This window comes from Hyla sarda, chromosome 2, assembly GCF_029499605.1.
Source record: "Hyla sarda isolate aHylSar1 chromosome 2, aHylSar1.hap1, whole genome shotgun sequence".
Classification (NCBI taxonomy): domain Eukaryota; kingdom Metazoa; phylum Chordata; class Amphibia; order Anura; family Hylidae; genus Hyla; species Hyla sarda.
In genome coordinates, this window is record NC_079190.1 from 487,786,147 (window position 1) to 487,807,269 (window position 21,123).

General features: G+C 45.6%; 1 long non-coding RNA gene across 2 annotated transcripts in view; it reads right to left on the reverse strand.

Annotated features, from left to right (window-relative positions):
* Positions 1–18,816, reverse strand: part of LOC130358090 (uncharacterized) — a 77,840-nt gene extending 59,024 nt beyond the window's left edge. For both annotated transcript variants that reach the window (XR_008889411.1, XR_008889412.1), the window contains exon 1: positions 18,398–18,816. This is a non-coding gene — a long non-coding RNA (uncharacterized LOC130358090). The remainder of the gene's footprint in view (positions 1–18,397) is intronic.
* Positions 18,817–21,123: the final 2,307 nt, after the last annotated feature.

The following is a 21,123-nucleotide window of genomic DNA, read 5'->3' on the forward strand; positions in this document are numbered from 1 at the left end:
CATATCTATCTATATATTTATCTATCTATCTCATATCTATCTATCTATCTCATATCTATCTATCTATCTATTTCATATCTATCTATCTCATATCTATCTATCTATCTATCTCATATCTATCTATCTCATATCTACCTATCTATCTCATATCTATCTATCTCATATCTATCTATCTCATATCTATCTATCTCATATCTACCTATCTCATATCTACCTATCTATCTATCTATCTCATATCTACCTATCTATCTATCTATCTCATATCTATCTATCTCATATCTATCTAATCTATAAATCTATCTATCTCATATCTATCTATCTAATCTATCTATCTCATATCTATCTATCTCATATCTATCTCATATCTATCTATCTCATATCTATCTATCTCATATCTATCTCATATCTATCTATCTCATATCTATCTATCTATCTCATATCTATCTATCTCATATCTATCTATCTATCTCATATCTATATATCTAATCTATCTATATCTCACAGTTATTCCAGCATTAGAGCTGCCTGTAAACTTTGTAAGCTTTCTACTCCCATCTTGTGGCCACTTAGCAAATTACAACTGTAATCTTTATTACAATAATTCACTAGATGGATTAGTTGTAGATTACATTTTTTTTTCTTTCTTTCTTTTTACCAACCAGATGCCCAGCATGGATTTGCATCTTAGAGCGGGAAAAAAAAAAAAAAAGAGAGAGAGAGAGACATTAATTAACATTGGAGAGCTTGGATAGTGCTGATGCCGTTTCCTCAATTGCAGAATCATTACCACCCGTAATTGATGTATTTCACACAGAATTTACCCACAGAAATAAGAGTCAAGAAAAAAGTTACATATGAAAAAAAATGGGATTCTGTCACTTTCAGTGGAATCTGGATTCTGCTATTCCCGCAAGGGAAATTCCACAGTGTGAACGGTGCATCGTAATCCTAGTAAAATCAATGGGAGGCTGCTCCAAGCGGAATCCCTCCGGATTTTTCTCATGGAAGTTTTGGACGGAATTTCTGTAGAGTGAACAGACCCTTAATAGTGCAAACACCTTGGGAGGAATATATCAATTAGCACGCACCTTCAAAATTGAATGTGTTGTGTTTGTATTTTGCGCCAAAATTATCGTCAAATTTTTTGTGCTATTTTATGTGGTCTACACTGACTTAGTCATCCTTGTTGTGTACTTAGGGGCAGAGGGCATGGTTAGCAGATATGCTGGTTGGTGCGCTGAATTTATCAATTGAGCTGTCAGGATTCGGCAGACTGGTGGTGGATCCTCTGTGTCAGTGAGGGATTGGCATGGACCGTACCGGAGGATCGGTTCTAAGTTGGTACTGGTTTTCACCAGAGCCCGCCGCAAAGCAGGATGGTCTTGCTGCGGCGGTAGCAACCAGGTCGTGTCCACCCGTAGCGGCTCAACCTCACTGACTGCTGAGACAGGCGAAGTACAAAGGAGAAGGCAGAAGCGTGGTCGGACGTAGCAGAGGTCAGGGCAGGCGGCAAAGGTTCACAGGCGAGAGGACAACGGGTACGGCAACGGACAAGGCAATACACAACAGTAGGGAACGCTTTAAAAATGGCACTAGGCACAAAGATCCGGCAAGGGCAGGAAGGGGTAGAGCTCTTAAATAGGCAGGAACACAGTGGGGGAATCAGGAACCAGCGCATCAATTATTGGTGCGCTGGCCCTTTAAATTTACCATAGACGGCACGCGCGCGCCGTGGGGAGCAGGGCCGCGCGAGCCAGAATGCCGAGGATGGAGCCGTAGCGTGCCGGAGCGCAGGGGAGAAGGAGAAGGACGCGGCACGTGAGCGGTGGCCAGCCGCCACGCGAGCCGCGACCCTGGGACAGTAGGACCCGCGCTCCCGGTCGGTGTCTCTGACCGGGAGACGACGGGGACCGGGGGCCACAGAGGCAGGCAGCGGGCGCTCCGATCTGGAGGCGGGGATCAGAGCGCTCGCTGTAACATGAGCAAAAACAATGTTAGCGCTAATGTACTCCAGTGACCAGTTAGGTTAGCAATGTGTGTGAATTTCTTTTACCTTTTTTCGCACTACCAGGGGCCCCTTGTTATTTGCGCAAATGTATGAACTAACACGCACAATGTAATACATTTTACGCCGCAACTGCGAAAACTACACACTTGTTCAGCAGGTTAAGTATCGCGCAAAAATCTGCGCTAAGGAATTATACCCCTTTCCCCCCAATGGGTTCATCCATATGTTGCAAAAAAATTTCCCACATTCAGGAGACCTGAAAGAACCGCAGCAGCTGAAGGACCATTTAAGGATTGTGATGTAATTATTGTGAATCCTTTTTATTTAGTGTTTTGTCCCCAGCTATGTGTATCTTTCATGGTGGAACTCTAGCTGTTTCAAAACTACAACTCCCAGCATGCCTGGACAGCCTTTGGCTGTCCAGGCATGCTGGGAGTTGTAGTTTTGCCACTGTATGTAAAAAAAAAAAAAAAAGAAAGAAGTGGCACTCAGCAAGTCTTTTAACTTCTTCATTTATTCAGTCCATACAAGAATTCAGCAGGCATAGACACCAATGTGTAGTGCTCTGATCGGTGACAGCTGTTTCACGCTAATGGAGCACACAGTTCAACGGACCCTGCCTCAAAAACTAACGTGACGACTTAAAGGGGTATTCCAGGATTTTTTTTTCTTCAGCCTTTGAGCCTATGATGCCAAGTTACAATAAAGCGCAATTTTATTCTATTACCTCTGTGCGCCACTTTGTCTGGTTTTCATGCACAGGACCCACACCGTTTCGTGGAATACCCAGCGGTCAGACCCCCTGCCATCTGACGCTTATGCCCTATCCATAGGATAGGGGATAAGTTGTTATATCCCAGAGTTCACCTATAGATGTCTGATCACCAGGGACCCCCTGTGATCTTTTGCGGGGTGATCTTTTGGCATGGAGCCAACTCCGCTCCGTGCCGAATGACTGGCGACCACAGCCGCCATGCCCCCTCCATGCATGTCTATTGGAGGAGGCATGACAGCTATGTACTAGCTGCCCCGCCCCCTCCTATAGACATGAATGTAGGGGGCGTGGCATGAGGTCACAAACATGGAAGCCCCAAGCTTCTGTGTTCAGTACATTTATTCTGGCCCGGAGATCACGGGGGGTCCCAGCAGCTGGATCCCCTATGATCAGACATCTTATCCACTATCCTTTGGACAAACAAGGAGAGCGCTCCTAGTGTGATAGCGTAATGTCAAAGAAAAGATAATAGACAAGAAAACTTGCTCACCAAGTATAGTTGTACTGCGACCAAGTACAACTATGGTGAAGGCGTGAAGTGACCCTGCAACGGGCGAAGAGCGGCAGCTGCTCCTGGACACACAGGCGAAGAAATTAAGCGGATCCCTCCAGGGAACAAACCAGGATAGAGGCAGCGCACAGGACTTCAAAGGTAAAATGGTTTATTTACCCGGCATGCAACGCGTTTCGCTGGATAACCAGCTTCATCAGGCATGGCATGCCTGATGAAGCTGGTTATCCAGCGAAACGCGTTGCATGCCGGGTAAATAAACCATTTTACCTTTGAAGTCCTGTGCGCTGTTACTATCCTTTGGAGGGGCGGAGCACCCCTTTAAAGGGGTACTCCAGTGGGAAAAAAAAATTAAAATCAACTGGTGGCAGAAAGTTATACAGATTTGTAAATCATTCTATTTAAAAATCTTAGTTTCAATAGTTATTATAATTTTTTTCATTCAAAAGTTTACATCAATACATCAATCAAATAAAAAGCAAAGAACAGGTTAGGCTAGGTTCACATCACGATTTAACCATATGATTATTGGACCGCAAAATCGGACAAAATCGGATTGCAAAAAACCGTATGCAATCATATGTAAAAAAAATTCTTTGCTTTCCGATTTTAAAATCGTATCCAAAAATCGTACAGATGAAAATTCCATCCGATTTTCAATAAAAATCTGATCCTGTTTTTAAAATTAATCTGTATGCCAATGGCAATAAAGTTTTATATATTTGAAGTGTATGTGTTTTGAAGTCTACAGCGCATGCGTACAAAAAAATTGTGTGCGGTTCCATGCGATTTACATAGACATCAATAATTTAAAAAAATCGGACACAATTTCTATCCGATTTTGAATCTGGACGAAAAATCGTGGTCAACCACGATTTTACCTCCGATCTTAAATCGTGCAAAATCGGATGCGGATCAAAACTGATGCATTTGTTGTTTAACATTAATGAATGGAAGTCAATGGATACGACTTGGCGTGCAGATTTGTACGATTTCAAAGTTAAAAATCGTGAGAAGAAGTAGGATGGTAAAATCGTGATGTGAATGCCCCCTTACTCTGTATATAAACATAAACATAGCTACCGGGGTGTAACCCCCCTAGGATATATATACACCTACCTGTATTGGATTTATTGTTAACAAATTATAACTGAAATAGCTAAACTATTTGAATCAAGAATCTTCTATCTAGCTCGGCCTGTTTTTAACACCATACTTCGCCTGCATCCTTAGGCCATGTTCACACTACGGAATTCTCGCGGAATTCCAAGAGCGGAATTCCACGGTGTGAACTTAACATAAGTGTGAATTGGTCTCCGCGAGACCCGTTCACACTGCGGAATTTCCGCGGCGGACAATTCCGCCGCTGAAATTGTTCCGCGCAAAGAAAGAACATGTTCATTCTTTGCGCGGATCCGCAAGCACTGCATAGCCGTCAATGGTGCCCTAGCGCCGAAGTATCTTCGGCGGCGGCTGCCAGGCGGAATCTCCGCTCGCGGAATTCAGCCGCGAGAATTCCGTAGTGTGAACATGGCCTAACGCAGCTCTTTTTTGGGGCAATGAGAAGGGCAGTCTTCTTTTCCAGGATTTCTTGTCGAGTAGGAGTTATTAAAAATCTATACTAAGAGGAGAGGCAGACTATGTTATCCATCTATTGTTAAAGGGGTTATCTAGGGGGAAAAAAATTTCATATATCAACTGGCTCCAGAAAGTTAAACAGATTTGTAAATCAGTTCTATTAAAAAAAATCTTAATCCTTTCAGTACTTATGAGCTGCTGAAGTTGAGTTGTTCTTTTCTGTCTAAGTGCTCTCTGATGACACGTGTCTCGGGAACTGTCCAAAGTAGAAGCAAATCCCCATAGCAAACCTCTTCTACTCTGTGCAGTTCTCGAGACAGACAGAGATGTCAGCAGAGAGCACTGTTGCCAGACAGAAAAGAACAACTCAACTACAGCAGCTGATAATTATTGGAAGGATTAAGATTTTTTTATAAAAGTAAGTTACAAATCTGTTTAACTTACTGGAGCCAGTTGAGATATATATATATATATATATATATATATATATATATATATATATAAAATAAAAAGTTTTTTACTGGAATACCCCTTTAAACTGGATGAGTGAACCAGTACCTCTGGCTAAGGTATATTCAAAAGCATATGTTAAATTAAGTTTATCTATTATTGCCATTGCTTCTGGAAAAATATATCTGTTACCTACCCCTTAACCCATATACATCAGCTTGCAATATGCTCGTGACTACGATTGAGGCCTTGCCATGACGCTGATGCAACTGAGATAAGGAGTAATAGACTAAATATCTGACAAACAGAGAAATCTGGAATTTCCCAGTAGAGAAACTTCTGCCAAGAAATTAATGGACACTAGATATGCTTATATATACGGACACAATAATCAAGCAACCAATCAAAAAGTAACATGCTAATTCTGATGTCATAACTAAACCTCCTTCTTTGTCCAATGTAAAAACTAAATGTACTTCCTGGATCAAACAGAACTCTTTTGGGGAACAGCTGAGTTTCCTGCTAAGAGAGAATTATACCAACATCCTGTGTGGTGTATATTGTCTTATGTCGACACTTGGCAGTATATATCAGCACAATCACATTTGAAAGACTCCCCTCGGACGATCCTTAACATTATCATATTATGTGTTGGAATCGTTGCTATTGTCCAAGGTTTAGGGAGCCCTAATTTAGCTATAATACTTATAATACAGAATGTCTCTAAGTGTCCGAGGAATTGCCTGGGTTCCTACAAAAAGAAGCACTAACTGTGGTGACCAACTGACTTTGATTCTCAATAAATCCTCTGTGAAACCTCTACAATGTTCCCAAAAGGGTTGTATTAAGGGGCAACTCCAGAATATATGAAGTCGTTCCCTTTTGTCCGCATCCCCTCCAACATGTATCTACTGCCTCTGGATATACTTGTGCTATTTTGTCTGGTGTAAGATACCATCTCAGAATAATTTTATACTCTGATTCTATATGGGATTGATACATACTGTATATCCGCTTCGCTTGTGTATATGCTAAATAAAGTTCTTTAAAGGGGTACTCCACTGTTCAGCGTCTGGAGCCAGGGCCAGGAGCTCGTGACGTCATAGCCCCGCCCTATGGCACCTATTCCTCCCGCCCGATTGGATTTGGATAATAAAGTCACTTTTAAACAAGATCTTTTCCCTGCCCATATAAAGATAGATAAAATGGAGGAGACTAAAAAACCCAGGAGGTAAATTGGTAAAGTTCTGAAAAGGTACAATAGTTTGGGCAGTAGAAACATTTTAAAGGTAGCCACATGCCCTACCCCAGATATTTCCATTTTAGAGTACTTATGTATATCAGAGGTTAATTCTGCTTAGATTGGTATATAATTCATTTTATACAACTTGGAATGAGGGTATATCAGATTGACTCCCTAAGATTTGATGCTTTTCTGGCACCATTCAAAGGTATGAGCTGCTTGTAGATAATTCAATACTGATAAGGATAGGTTAATTGGAAGGGTTTGTGGTGAGGGTGTGATGCAGGGCAGATGGAATTACCCTAGGGGCAGATGACATTAACCCCTTGTGTTTGTGATGCCAGGGCGTGGTTTAACCGCATCGCCACCTGAAGGTAGGCCGCTGGATCCTGGGCTGGGCACGGGGGAAAATAATGACTCCAACACCAAGTTACGGAACAACGGCAGCTTTACTGAGTAAGACAGGTATAACAGTCTATACAGCTTGGCTAGGCCCAAGGAGGTGACCAGGGACTTTAGAGACCACAGGGCTTGCTGGGACTTATGGTGGACTGGGATGATTTGATGCAGAGCCACGCTGACCTGAGACAGATTGACTTGGACGGACTTGACTGAGACTGACTATACCCCGTTTGTAGCTTACCAGGTTTTGACTTGGACCTGGGGGGGCGGATAGTGGACTTGTGGATCCGTGGTAGACATTAGGCCTCCTCTGGACTCCAGACACACTCTGACAGGACTTGACCTTACTGCAACTCAGCTAAGCAGTATGGAGGGGCATGCTGTGCATAACTAGCTTGCCCCCTGACTGGTGAGCAGTTAAGGGGTTAAGAAATATACAGGCAAGGTTTTTAGCCCCCTCCCCCGTCTGTAAAAACTTGTTGGTAACTATAGTGGTATGTCCCATGGGTGGGGCGGGAAGGAGTGCACCAATCAGGGGTCTAATAGTTTCCCGGGCTTTCAGGGGCCCTCCCCTGGGTATTTATAGCTGTGGTGCCTCCCTTCCCCCCTCAATCTGCCCAGGACCCGGAGTTTTGACTGCTGGCTAGTATGTGTCTTCCTTTTATTTGTGGCCCGGATGGAGCAGGAGGGTGAGGGCTGGCATGCTCCCTTGTGGCTGAGCTGGCCTCCCCTCCTGTTGCACCCGAGGCGGGTTTGGGAGGCTGGCGGACCTCTCACAGTCCCGCTCTCCTACCCACTATAGTCCCTGTGAGCCCTGTCCCGCCCGTTCCTTTTGCCCTCTTCCCTGCCCGTGGCCAAAGCCCTCTCCCCTGCCTGTGCCTCTATCCCTCCCTATGGGCATGCTCCTTATGAGCATGCTCTGCTGTTTTCCTTGTCCCCCCCCCCCCCTGTCCCCCTCCGTCTCTTTTTCCTCTTTGCGGTCCCCTCCGTCTCTTCCCCCCCTCCCCCCCCCCCTGGCTCTGGAGGCAGCGGCCCCTGGGGGGCTGCTGCTTTTTTAACTCCCTATGTGCAAATGGACGCTTATTAACGTCCATTTGCGCTCCTTCAGATATAATGCTATATACGTTATATCCGTGAGGTCCCGGTTGCTCTTAGCAACCAGGATCTATGCTATGCCGGACATCGCCGATCGGGCAGATGTCCGGCATTACATCTTTAGACGCGGCGATCTAAGTTCATCACCGCGTCTGAAGATGTACTTTCAAGCATCCCGGCTGCTCAGTCGGGCTGATCGGGACAATCGCGATCTAATCGCGTTGTCCCGATCAGCTGGGACACAGCAGGAGGGTCACTTACCTGCCTCCTGCGCGTCCGCTCGTTGATTGATTGCTCCAAGCCTGAAATTCAGGCTTAATCAATCGTTGATGGCACCGATCATTGCCATGTTAATACATGGCAAGTGATCAGTGTTAGGAGCAGCGTGTGCAGGGTTATGGCTCCTATGGAGCTATAACATTGCAAACAAAAAAAAAAAAAAAGAATTAAGTCAATAAAGGTCATTTAACCCTTCAATAATAAAAGTTTGGTTTGCCCCCTTTTCCCCATCCAAAAAAAAATAAATAAAAAAATAAATAAATAATACAAAAAAAAAATAAAATATATATATATATATATGTGTAAATAAATGGAAAAAAATTGATAAATAAATAAATAAAAGTGTATATATAGGTATAACTAGAAATAAATAAATAAAAAAAAAAATATGTGTGTTGCAGACATGCATGTATGTGGTATCTCCTCATGCGTGCATGTCTGGGGTATAACAATATGTCGTCGTTTGAAGTGTTCCGTCTATGGCGTGCACGCAAATATAAATAAATGAATAATTCAAATAAAATAATTTTAAATTAAAATAAATAAATATAAAATTTCATTATACACATGATATACATAATAAATAATATTGGTAATTTAATACACATATGACATTTCTGTTTAGCATATTCGGTAAATTTTTCTACTATATGTATTAATAAACGGCGTTCACAAAAAAAATAAATAAATAAAACAATCCGAGAAAATGGCAAGGGTACTGCGGGCTCTTTCAGATTACGGCGCAAACTATTTGAGCTCTCCTATCGTCCCCTCTCATTTACCCAGCTTCTCACTCCGCCCACGCTGGCACCTCTCCCCTTACCACCCCCCCCTGCCCACTGCGTCTGCCCCCCCCCCCCCCATCACCTCTCCACCCCGTGTCCCCAGATCTCCCCCCCCCTTCTTCCTCCTGCCTCTCCAATGCCCCCCGTGGAGGGGTAGTGAGTGTGGTGGCGGAGTGCCCGCGACCCGGCGGTCTCCGACTTGCCTTGTCCCACGCCTGCGGCGGTGGTGAAGTGATTCTTCCAGCTGTTGGCTTCTCCATCTTCTGGAATTGGTGGGTGTTCTGATACGGGGCTTGGCCACTTCCCCGGTTAGTGCGCTTATGGCTGCGTTCTGTGCAGTGTTCGTCCTTTTGTTTCTGTGTGTATGTTGAGTTTGGTCTCTGGTTGGGAGTTGGGTACATCTCTTCTTGGGTGCTGGCTGTAGGTCAGTGGTCTGAGCAGCCATCAGTTGAATGTGTATTGTGTGGGAGACCAGAGTTCTAATCCTGCTTTCCTCCTCTATTTCAGGGTGCTTTGGTAGGGTATCATAAAAAAATAAATGTTTTCTGCGGTGAGTGCTCTTTTGGCCTTACGCTCTGGGTGGCCGGGTTTGGCAGACTTAGCTCCTGCGGCTTGTTCCTTTTCCTGATTCGGTGGATGCCGCCCAGTTACGGTTTTGTTTCTTTTGGTTTTCTCCCCCTTTTGTTTGGTTTATCTCTCCGTATTTTCCCAATCTCTGGTAGGCATGGGACTTCTGTATGTCGTTTTGGGTGCTTTAGCTGCTGTGTTCGTGGGTTGGTTTCGCTTGAGTCTCCGGGGGTAGGTTCGCTTGAGTCTCTGTTTGCCTTGCCTTGTGAGTTTTTCTGTTCGTGGTGGTATTCCGGAGGGCGATTCTCCTGTGCTCTGCGCTTGTGGGGGTGTGGTTTGTTGTTGCAAGACTGACAAGCAAATTGTGAAGCGTTCCATATTTGGTGCTCGCTTCGGCAGCACATATGTTAAAATTGGAACAATACTGAGTAGATTAGCATGGGTTCCGCATGCCGCGTTGGCGTTGGTCTGCTGCTTTCCTGTGGTCTGGGTGTGATTGCGTTTTTCTCTGTTTTGGTTTCTTCGGGGCTCGCTAGGTGCCCTGGTGACGGTCCTTGCTGGTTTCCTGATTGTTCCACGTGGAATATGGTTCCGGGCGGAGTTTTTTCCTCCAGGTTGTCTCTGGCCGCCGAGGGTGTGTGGTATCTGTGCCCCCGCATATGTGCCCCGGGTGCGCTAAGGGCTGACGTTTCAGCTGGTTGGGGTTTTTTCATGTGTCGTGCAGTGGACAGGCCTGCTTTCTGTCCCCCGTTGCAGCTCACGGGAAGCTCGCTCTGTTTCCGGATGTGGCCGGTTTGGTTGGTTGTTGGTGTGGTTTGGTTTCCCAGTGGTGCTGCTGGGTGGTTTAGCCCTGGGTCTTGGTAGTCAGTAGGTTTCTGCCATGCTTGGGTTTTGTTAGCGCTTTTGCCTTGGTATTGGTTGTGGGACTTTGGGTGCTTGCTTCGGCAGCTCATGTTCTGGACTTGTAACGATACTGTGTGGGTTGGCTTGGCCCCTGCGCTTGGTAGCGCTCTAATTTGGTGTTACTTTTCTTCTTTTCTTGGGTGCTTTGAGTGATCGTGGCGTGTTGTCGGTCTGACATTCGGGGAGTTGTCACTGATATTACTCTTGCGGATTTCTTCTTGTGTTCGGCTTGTTGTGCCTAGTGCTTCGCTGTTTGGAGTTACTATTTATTTTGGGGCTGTGCTCCCTGGGGTCGGTATTGGGTGTTGACGCTTTGTCTCGTTTTTCTCTGGCAGTGGTTCCGGAGGTTGCTCCCTTGAGCGGAGTCGGAAGGTTTGCCTGTGTGGCTGGCCCGTGGGTCATCGTGGAGTTTGGTGTGTATTTCTTGGTCCGCTTTGGTGGCTCCTGCGACTTGGTCACACTCACGGTAAGGCGTTTGCGAGTGGTTGGTGGTGTGGTGGCCGGGATGTCTACAGTGGAGGGGGGTCCCGGAGGATCCAAATGTGTCTGTGGATAGGGGATTTGTTTTTCGTACCTGGAATGCCCTTTGTAGTAACCTTCCGGGCTCTGATGTTTATTCCTATTTCGTTTTCATATGATGTGATGACGGAAGTTGACTGCTGTGTCACCTCTCCAATTAGGTTCGAGATTTGGGCTGTGTTCTCTGTGCATCCAAATAACATTCTTAGTACATGACGCCGGGTATCTTCACCTGTTCATGTGAATCACCTTCTATTCAAAAAAAAAAAGGAGAAAACAGGTGGGTGGCTTTCCCATTGTGCTGCGACCCAGTGGGGTGCGGTTGGCGCATGGCGGGGGTTAATTTTTTCTTTTCTACTTTGTGGTTGGTGGGATGTTGGTGCGTACCTAGGGGCTGGGCCCGCGAGTGGGTGGCCTTGCTGTCGGCGACCGGTTTTTCCTATCATTTTTGGGTCACTTGGTGGCAGCTGCGGGTCGGATTTTTGGTTGTCACTTTTGCGTCGTTTTGCTCATCCGAGGTTTGCGCTGGCTTTTTTCGGGGCTATGTGGATGGGGCACTTCCTTTCTCCTCATCTGGGACTGGGGTGTCTGTTTTTTGGGTGCCTATTTTGTGCAATTTGCAACACAGTAATAAAAAATATAAAAATTAAAAAATTAAAAAAAATTATAAAAATTAAAGGCCCCCTTTTTTGTCCGAGACTGCTTCGGCGATCCAGGTAGCGCAGCTTGTTCTGTTTTTCGGGTTGTCGTCCTATTGCTTGACGGGGTGGCTGTGGGGCGCCCCCCCCCCCCCCCCTTTTTCTTTTTTGCTCCACGCCCCCGATTATTCAGTTTCGAGTTTTTTGTCTGTTTTGGGTTTTGCTTTTCTTTGATAGGATGGGGTGTTGTGAGTTTGAGATTCGCCCTCTTTTGTATCGGGGCCGGCGGAGATGGCTTGGTTTCCGGAGAGGGTAGCGCAGCGCGTGGGGCGCTGGCGATCTGCATGTTGCGTTGCTATTTTCGCCCAGTTTGATGTTTCCCATATGTGTTATGTTTTGCGAGTGGTTTTCCGCAAGGTGGTGCGAGTGCTGCGGCTCTGTTTGATGTATAGGTGAGTCTGAGAGATGTGTTCGCACAAGAGTTATTAAAAAAAAAAAAAAAGATTAATAAATAAAATGAATGAATACAAATTTATATAAGAAATAGGTCCTGGCGGCAGGTACCTCGGATTTCCTGGAGAGGAAATGTGTTGAGCGGATTTCCTGGAGAGGAAATGTGTTGAGCGGATTTCCTGGAGAGGAAATGTGTTGAGCGGATTTCCTGGAGAGGAAATGTGTTGAGCGGATTTCCTGGAGAGGAAATGTGTTGAGCGGATTTCCTGGAGAGGAAATGTGTTGGGTGTGTCCGGGGGGCTGAAGTGGCCCCAGGTGTTGGCTATCCAGTATCTCTTGGGTGGGGGTCGGAGCCCAGTGTAGGGCTAACTGGTCTCCTCCGTGGCGGTAAGAAGACGGTGAAAGCGGGGTCAACCCGGGGTAGACCTCCACACAGGACAGTGTGGCAGCACCTCTCGGGTTGGCAAGAAGCCAATCGGTGTCTTTGTTACAGTTAAATTGTTATTTATATAAGTAATTTTATAAATAAAGCTGTGGCCGATCCCCACCCATAAAAAGTTGAATTGTTGTTGTGTCAGTTATTATTTAATTAATTATTGTAATAAGGGGGAGGGGTAGTTATAGCCTGCTAGGAGCTAATTGGGTCTCAACAGTCAGAGAGTGAGCAGAGGCTCCACCCAGGGCTTATATGGGGGAGACTCTGAGGGGTCCCATAGGTCACCCTGTAGGTCACATGGTCACTGGTACCTTCCATGTTTACATTCACATGACAACAGGTCTTAAAGGCATAACACATTTTATATGCAATACACTTTACAACACAGGCACTTAGGAATATACATAGGGTACAGGTGCCGGGGGGGGGCAGGGGTCACTGTATTGAAGCTGCCTGACAGGACAGCAAGGGTACAGGGGTGCAACTCCTGTACTGGGCCACCACAAACTCCCCCTCTTAACAACAGCCATCCTCAGCGTGCAGTCCTGGAGGGCGGACGACATTAAAGTGGCCATCGGGAACTGATGATACAAACAGTTTCTGGAGCATTGATACCAAATGTTCTTCTCGGTCTGAGGAATAAACAACAAATGACAGGGGACGAGTCCATGTAGCATTGGTGAGAATGTCCTCACAGGCTCCTTTGTTAGCAAGGGTATGGATAACTGGGATGGTTAGACATGTGAAGTTTTTAAGTCTTGCAACTGCCTCATTTGATTCGGATCCGGTGGCCGGAGGCTTTCTACCTGAATGCCTTAGCTGCTGGGGCCCTTCGGCTATAGCTACTTCTCCCCAGAACATTATACAAATAGCAAATACACATTTTCTGACAAAACATGACGATATTACCTTTATACATGGTAGCTCTTTCACTATACGTGTTTATCTAGCTCCCAGGAGAACTCTCTGGCCAGTAGAGCACCCTGCACACAATGGACAGGAAAGTCGTTAGACATTTGACATTATTGACTATTATGGACTGGGATAATAGACTGATTAGCTACAGGGGATGGTCCAACATTCTAATGTACAGGGCCTATTGCTTTGATGTCTTGCTGCTGCACTTCGGCCCATATTTCTTCATATATAGCCCATATAGCAGCTTCGGCCCATATTTCTTCATTCTTTGTGCCCTCATGCCCTCTACAATTTCGGCCACCTGGGCTTCTCACCTAGCCCTCTCGGACTGGGCCGTCAAAACTGGGGGATGGGGCTTCCCCGGCAGGGGAAGAAGGTGCTCTCTCCTGTATTGGATCAGTCACGCTCAAAGCCAAATAGCCACCGGGGTAACGGTGGTGGCCGGGAACATACTACAGACTTCTGGACCTGGGGAATTTGCTCTGGGCTAGGGGTAGAAGGAGGGGTAGAGAAAGTGGCCTCAGCTGGGGCACTCACTTCTAACTCCTCTGTATGGATCCCAGGATCCCCAGGTCTGGTGGTGAGGGAACATCCTCACTGTCTATGATCCTCGGGAAGATGCCGGCGTTCCCTCTGCTGGGGTTGCTAGCCAGTCTTTATCATCCTCGGGCAGCGGGACTCGGTAGCAGGCCTCTTCGGCCCCGATGGAGATCCGTTGTAGACGATCTGCCAGCTCTTGGAACATGTGCGCCGTGGCAACTTTCCGGGCCTCCGGCGCCATCTTGGGACTCTCATACCTCGTTCTTGCCTGTTCCGCCATGTTACTCCACTCACAGACTTCCGGCAAACTGAGAGGATCCGGCGGCACTTCTCCTTTAATGCTGGGCTTCGGGAAAATGGCCGCCCGCCAGAAGTGCTTCAGCGGTGCAGCGCTCACTTCCGCTCCCCCAAGGGGCAACAAGGGGCGGATATTTAGAGTTCCACTTTGGCATCGATACAGCAACATGATTTCCACGCCCCGGGGGTGGGACGTTGACAAGCGTGGGCAATTTTTGCACTCTTCTCTGACACATCTTTAACCCTTGCAGGTACAGGCAATGGTTTGTTACATAGAGTGGTGTCCCGGTACCGTATTACATACAGTACCTTGGTAGTGGTCCCCAAAGTCAGAGTTCCTTGGAACCGTGGGGTCCTCAGATCTAGTCTTCCCCTAGTCACCCCTTAGAAAGTGAATATATTGTTAAGGTAAATGTGTATAAATGTATATAGAAAGTGTACTTACCTTGCGCTAGCGTCGCAGGACCTGCGGGTCACGTGACGAGGTTTAGTCTCTATGGTTAGTGAAAAGGACCTTTGGAGGTTCATGGGCCATGTGTTACCCACAATGCTTTGTGAGGCTGATTGACAGATGGCATGGACCAATCCTAAAACGGCCAGCCCCTGCCCATATAAGGGAGCTGCGGCCATTATTCTCTCTCTTGGGTTGCTGTCCCTGAATGAGGTAGGACCTCCGCAACTTACAACGACAATTACCAGGCCAAAGCCTTGCGGCCTCGGCTGAATTACTAAATTCTCCGTAATTACTGCCAAGGACCCTGGACCTAAACGTAACCCCATATCCAGCGGATCTGCACATACTAAATTCCTGCAAGCTAAAGAACTTGCTCAAAGTCCCAACCAACGGTCAATCTCAGCCAAACTGTTCATTGACTCTGTTACAAAGACTGTTTGTATGTTTGCATGTTACAGAAAATCTTCAGTAAAAGTTGATGCAAGTTTTCAGCGAAGCTCTGGTTGTGGACAATACTTTATTCTGCAAACACCTATCGTCCTTGGGAATGGTGGTGATAGGCCAAGACACACAGCATTTAACCCTCACCCTGGCGTCACGACTGACAAGGGTTAATAGCACCCTTTATAATCTGCACAGCAACATCCTGATCACCACATAGACATCCACAAGGCGAGCACCACATTAGCATTTCTTCGGACCTGATTTTACACATGGTCGGCACAGTCCTAGGACAGTTCACAAAGGCAGATAACAGTCTTTTCTTCCCCTCCCCCTCTATTTCACAAGCGCCTCGGATTAAGCACTCTTTACTGACAAAGTCCTGTACACTTTCTGGCAAAATTTTGGTTCGCATCTCGTGCGTTTTACTCTGCAGTGCTGGACACAGTTCAGACTGGGGGGGGGGGGGGTAATTTAGGGATAAGGCGCACACCCATATCCTGTTCGTAACGCCAAAAGTTTATGGTCAGGGTGTGATGCAGGGCAGATGGAATTACCTTAGGGGCAGATGGCATTAACCCCTTGTGTTCGTGACTCCAGGGTGTGGTTTAACCACTTCACCACCTGAAGGTAGGCTGCTGAATCCTTGGCTAGTCTTCCTGCTATGCATCCTGATTGGTCCGGACCGATAAGGGAAGGTAAAATAGAAGCTAGCCATGTTGCTAGAATTTTAGCAAATATATTTATATCTTGGTTTAATAAATAAATAGGTCAGTAATTTTGGGAGAGTTCTGTAGATTTGCCAGGTTTTGGCAAGGTGATGATTAAAGCTTCCAGTTCTTATCAGCTGCTGTATGCTCCAGAGGAAGTTGTGTGGTTCTTTCCAATCTGACCACAGTGCTCTCTGCCTACACCTCTGTCTGTGTCAGGAACTGTCCAGAGCAGGAGAGGTTTGCTATGGGCATTTGTTCCTGCTCTGGACAGTTCCTGACATGGACAGAGGTGTCAGCAGAGAGCACTGTGGTCAGACTGGAAAGAACTACACTACTTCCTCTGGAGCATACAGCAGCTGATAAATTCTGGAAGGATTAAGTTTTGTTTTTATAGAAGTAATTTACAAATCTGTATAACTTTCTGGCACCAGATGATTAAAAAAAAATTGTTTTCCACTGGAGTACCCCTTTAATACATTCCTCCTGTGGCGTCAGTGCGGAGACAGGTAGTCGGATATGGAGGACTGTGAGCGAGGGAAGGTAGGGGTAGATTTATCAAAACCTGCCCAGAGGAAAAGTTGCCCAGCAAAAACAAAAAGAAAAATAGCCAGCACAACTACCTAATACTCGGGTGCACGCTGCTGTGGCAAATACTAAGTATACAAAAAAGAAGGTTGCAGTAGCACTCTTGGTCAGAAAATGGAGGTTCATAGCGCACTTTTTTGATCAAAATGTGTCCCCATCCATCAAGCGGATGTGGCCTCATTTTCGATGGGACCCTAACACTCATTTCCCTCACCTCTGCTGGGCATATGGCCTCTGACTGGGGGACATGCCGGATCCACTATCAATTTAAAAAACCTCCTGTGAATAGGGAGGGGTGCACGGCTAGAGAGGGTGCCACTCCCCCTAAATTGAACAGCAAAAACAAAAAGAAAAATAGCCAGCACAACTACCTCCCATCCGAAATGAGGCCACCTCCGTGTGGTGGATGGGGGGCACACTTTAAACAAAAAGTGAGCTAAGAGCCTCCATTTTTTGACCAAGAGTGCTGCTGCAACATTCTTTTTTGTATACAGAGGAAAAGTTACCCAGTTGCCCATAGCAACCAATCAGATCACTTCTTTCATTTTTAAAAAGGCCTCTGCAAAATGAAAGAAGTGATCTGATTGGTTGCTATGGGCAACTCAGCAACTTTTCCTCTGCACAGGTTTTGATAAATCTCCCCCCTATTGTTTATTTTCTTCCTCCTGGATAACCTCTTTATATGTGGAGGGCTAGGGTTGTTGTAGTCAATGAGGGGCCAGCTATTGGCACATAGCGATGACATATTAGCTGCCTATATTATTACTTTATTAATTCAACAATTAAAGGGGTATTCCAGGCAAAACTCTTTTTATATATATCAACTGGCTCCGGATAGTTAAACAGATTTGTAAATTACTTCTATTAAAAAATCTTAATCCTTCCAATAGTTATTAGCTTCTGAAGTTTTCTGTCTAACTACTCAATGATGATGTCACGTCCCGGGAGCTGTGCATGATGGGAGAATATCCCCATAGGAACTGCACAGCTCCCGGGACGTGAGTCATCAGAGAGCAGTTAGACAACAACTCAAATTCAGAAGCTAATAACTATTGGAAGGATTAAGATTTTTTAATAGAAGTAATTTACAAATCTGTTTAACTTTCCGGAGCCAGTTGATATATAAAAAAAAAGTTTTGGCCTGGAATACCCCTTTAAGGTTGGGTCACACGTGACGTATTTTGTTGCGTATTTTGCTGCTGCATATTTTCCTACCTATTGAAGTCAATGGGTACCAAAATCAGCTTTAGAAAATATGCAGCGAAATACGGCACGTGTGACCCTGCCCTAAAAAGGGTTGTCCCATGAAGATGACCTCTGTGCATATGTCCTATAAGGTTGTCATAGGATGGGGTCTTCTGCTTGGGACCCTCACTAATATACAGGGCACAGGCCCATGGGCCTTGGCCGTTCATTAGGGTCAACTTCACCCTGCTAAAACGCAGACCTGCAGGAGGGAAAGCTTCCGCTTAGTGTTTCCTGACCAGGGTGCCTCCAGCTGTTGCAAAACTAAAACTCCCAGCATGCCAGGACATGCCCATTATGGACACGTGGCATACAGGTTTGCCCTGATGTCCTGGTACTTAAGGACACAGGGCGTACCTGTACGCCCGTGGGAATTCCGGTCCCCGACGCTTGCCCGGCAAGCGGCGGGGACTGGAATTCACAAGGGTGTACAGGTACGCCCTGTTTCATTAAGTACCAGGACCTCAGGGCGTACCTGTATGTCCTGAGTCCTTAAGGGGTTCAAAAAAGATTTATCTTTAAGAAACTAGCCCTTCGCACGTTAGTTACACATGACACTTACTTGCTCCTCAGCAGAGGCCTATATACACCACCACCTTTTCTTATAACATATAGGGTGGCATATGATCGGCTGTTGCTTAGGAGCAACTGACAAATATAACAGACATCTAGTGCGTCCCCATGAGGCCATGTTCACACTGCCTGTTTTCATGTTTATAGTCATATTTATATTTCGTATTTATAGCCATAATTAAGCAAAGTTGTCAAAATGACACAGCTGGCTCTGCTGCATGTGTAGCAGAGGAGAGCAAGCTCTGCTACACATATGAAGCAGAGCCGACTGTGTGCAATGTCGGCCCGCTGCGTGCAGTGCAGAGAGCAGCCAATCATGTTCTGGGCGAGAAGCCCGCCGCTGTTCTGAAATGTTTCTCGACTGCTAATGTAGCAGCTTCTGATTAGCTAAGACGGGCTAGGGTAGGTTCAGCCGCAAGTGATGTAGCGGATGGAAATGACGCTGGTCCAGAAATATTTCAGAACACCGCCCAGTATTTGTTTTTGCCAGAAAGTTACACAGATTTGTAAATTACTTCTATTTAAAAAATCTTAATCCTTCCAGTACTTATCAGCTTCTGAATACTACAGAGGAAGTTGAGTTGTTTTTTTCCGTCTGACCACGGTGCTCTCTGCTGACACCTCTGTCCATTTTTGTTTTTAATTAGCAGGAAACTGCATATAGGTTTCCTCCTACCATTCTCCCAGCCCTCTGGCAGGGAGCACATGGTAGGTGTTCACACTGGTGTGGTGCTCTGTGGCGGCCATTGTTTCTGTGATGCTTTGTCTGTGGGGTGGAGTGGCCGAGAGCCGGGGGCTTGGTCAGGCAGTAGCGGGGCTGCCTGGCCACTGGGTCGCTCCCCCCGTTGGGCATGGGGTCTCGGAGGCAGTGTCAGGTTAGGGACCCACTCTAACGAGGTGGCCTTGACGTGGTGAGTGGGCTTGTACTTTTTGATCAAAATGTATACTAACAACCTGTTTGTTTTTGAAATTATGCTGAGAAGCAAGTAGATCAAAATACAAATGGTGGATGTGCGGCTGTGTTTCTCTTTTTGTGTTGCACAAAATTATATATTGATTCACATATACAATATGTCTACTTTATGTTTGCATCATAAAGTGGACATGTTTTTACTTTTGGAAGACACCAGAGGGCTTCAAAGTTCAGCAACAATTTTTTCAAATTTTTCACAAAAATTTCAAAATTGTAATTTTTCAGGGAGCAGTTCAATTTGAAGTGGATTTTAGGGGCTTTTATGTTAGAAATACCTCATAAATGACCCCATTATAAAAACTGCACCCCTCAAAGTATTCAAAATGTTATTCAGAAAATGTGTTAACCCTTTAGATGTTTCACAGGAATAGCAGAAAATTCTAAATCTTAATTTTTTTACACTCGCATGTTCTTGTAGACCCAGTTTTTAAATTTAAATTTAAAAGCCCCCAAAAATTTGTAACCAAATTTCTCTCGAGTAAGGAAATACCTCATATGTGGATGTAAAGTGCTCTGCTGGCGCACTACAAGGCTCAGGAGGCAAGGAGTGACAATGGGATTTTAGAGAGTGAATTTTGCTAAAATGGTTTTTGGGGGCATGTTGCATTAAGGAAGCCCCTATGGTGCCATAACAGCAACAAAAAAAAAAACACATGGCATACCATATTAGAAACTACACCCCTCAAGGAACGTAACAAGGGGAACAGTGAGCCTTAACACCCACAGGTGTTTGACAACTTTTCGTTAAAGTCGGTATAAAAGTCATGTATAAATCTGTCAGACACCTGTGGGGCGTAAATGCTCACTGTACCCCTGCACACCTGTGGGGTTTCACGGCTCACTATACCCCTTGTTACATTCCCTGAGGGGTGTAGTTTCCAAAATAGTGCCATGTTGTAGTTTTTTTGATGTTCTGGCACCTTAGGGGCTTTCTAAATGCGATATGCCCCCCAAAAACCATTTCAGCAAAATTTGCTTTCAAAAAGCCAAGGGTCACATGTGAGTATTTATTTTTTTGCGTTTATGTCAGAAGCGCTGTAAAATCAGCCACCCCTGTGCAAATCACCAATTTAGGCCTCAAATGGACAATGTCTTGCGCCCGCAGAGCATTTTACGCCCACATATTGGGAATTTCCGTACTAAATTGTGTTACAAATTTTGGGGGTCTTTTTTTCCCTTTTACCTCTTGTGAAAATGAAAAGTATAGGGCAACACCAGCATGAAAGTGTACATTTATTTTATATTGGTGTAGCCCCCAACTTTTCATTTTCATACGGGGTAAAAGGAGAAAAAGCCCCCCAAAATTTGTAACACAATTGCTCCCGATTACGGAAATACCCCATGTGGCCCTATACGGTTTCCCTGAAAAATATGACAGGGCTCTGAAATGAGAGAGCGCCAAGTTAGGGATTTGCCTAGGGGCGGACCCATATGCAAGCATTACAAATGCCTCCGCGACTAAAAATATTCTACGCCAGTGATTCCCAAACAGGGTGCCTCCAGCTGTTGCTAAACTCCCAGCATGCCTGGACAGTCAATGGCTGTCCAGAAATGCTGGGAGTTGTTGTTTTGCAACAGCTGGAGGCTCCGTTTTAGAAAACTTCCGTACAAGAGTTTTTTTTATTGGGGGGGGGGGGGGGGGGGTGAGTGTACGTGTGTATATGTAGTGTTTTGTCCTTTATTTTGTGTAGTGTAGTGTTTTCAGGGTACATTCGCACTGGCGGGTGTTTACAGCGGGTTTT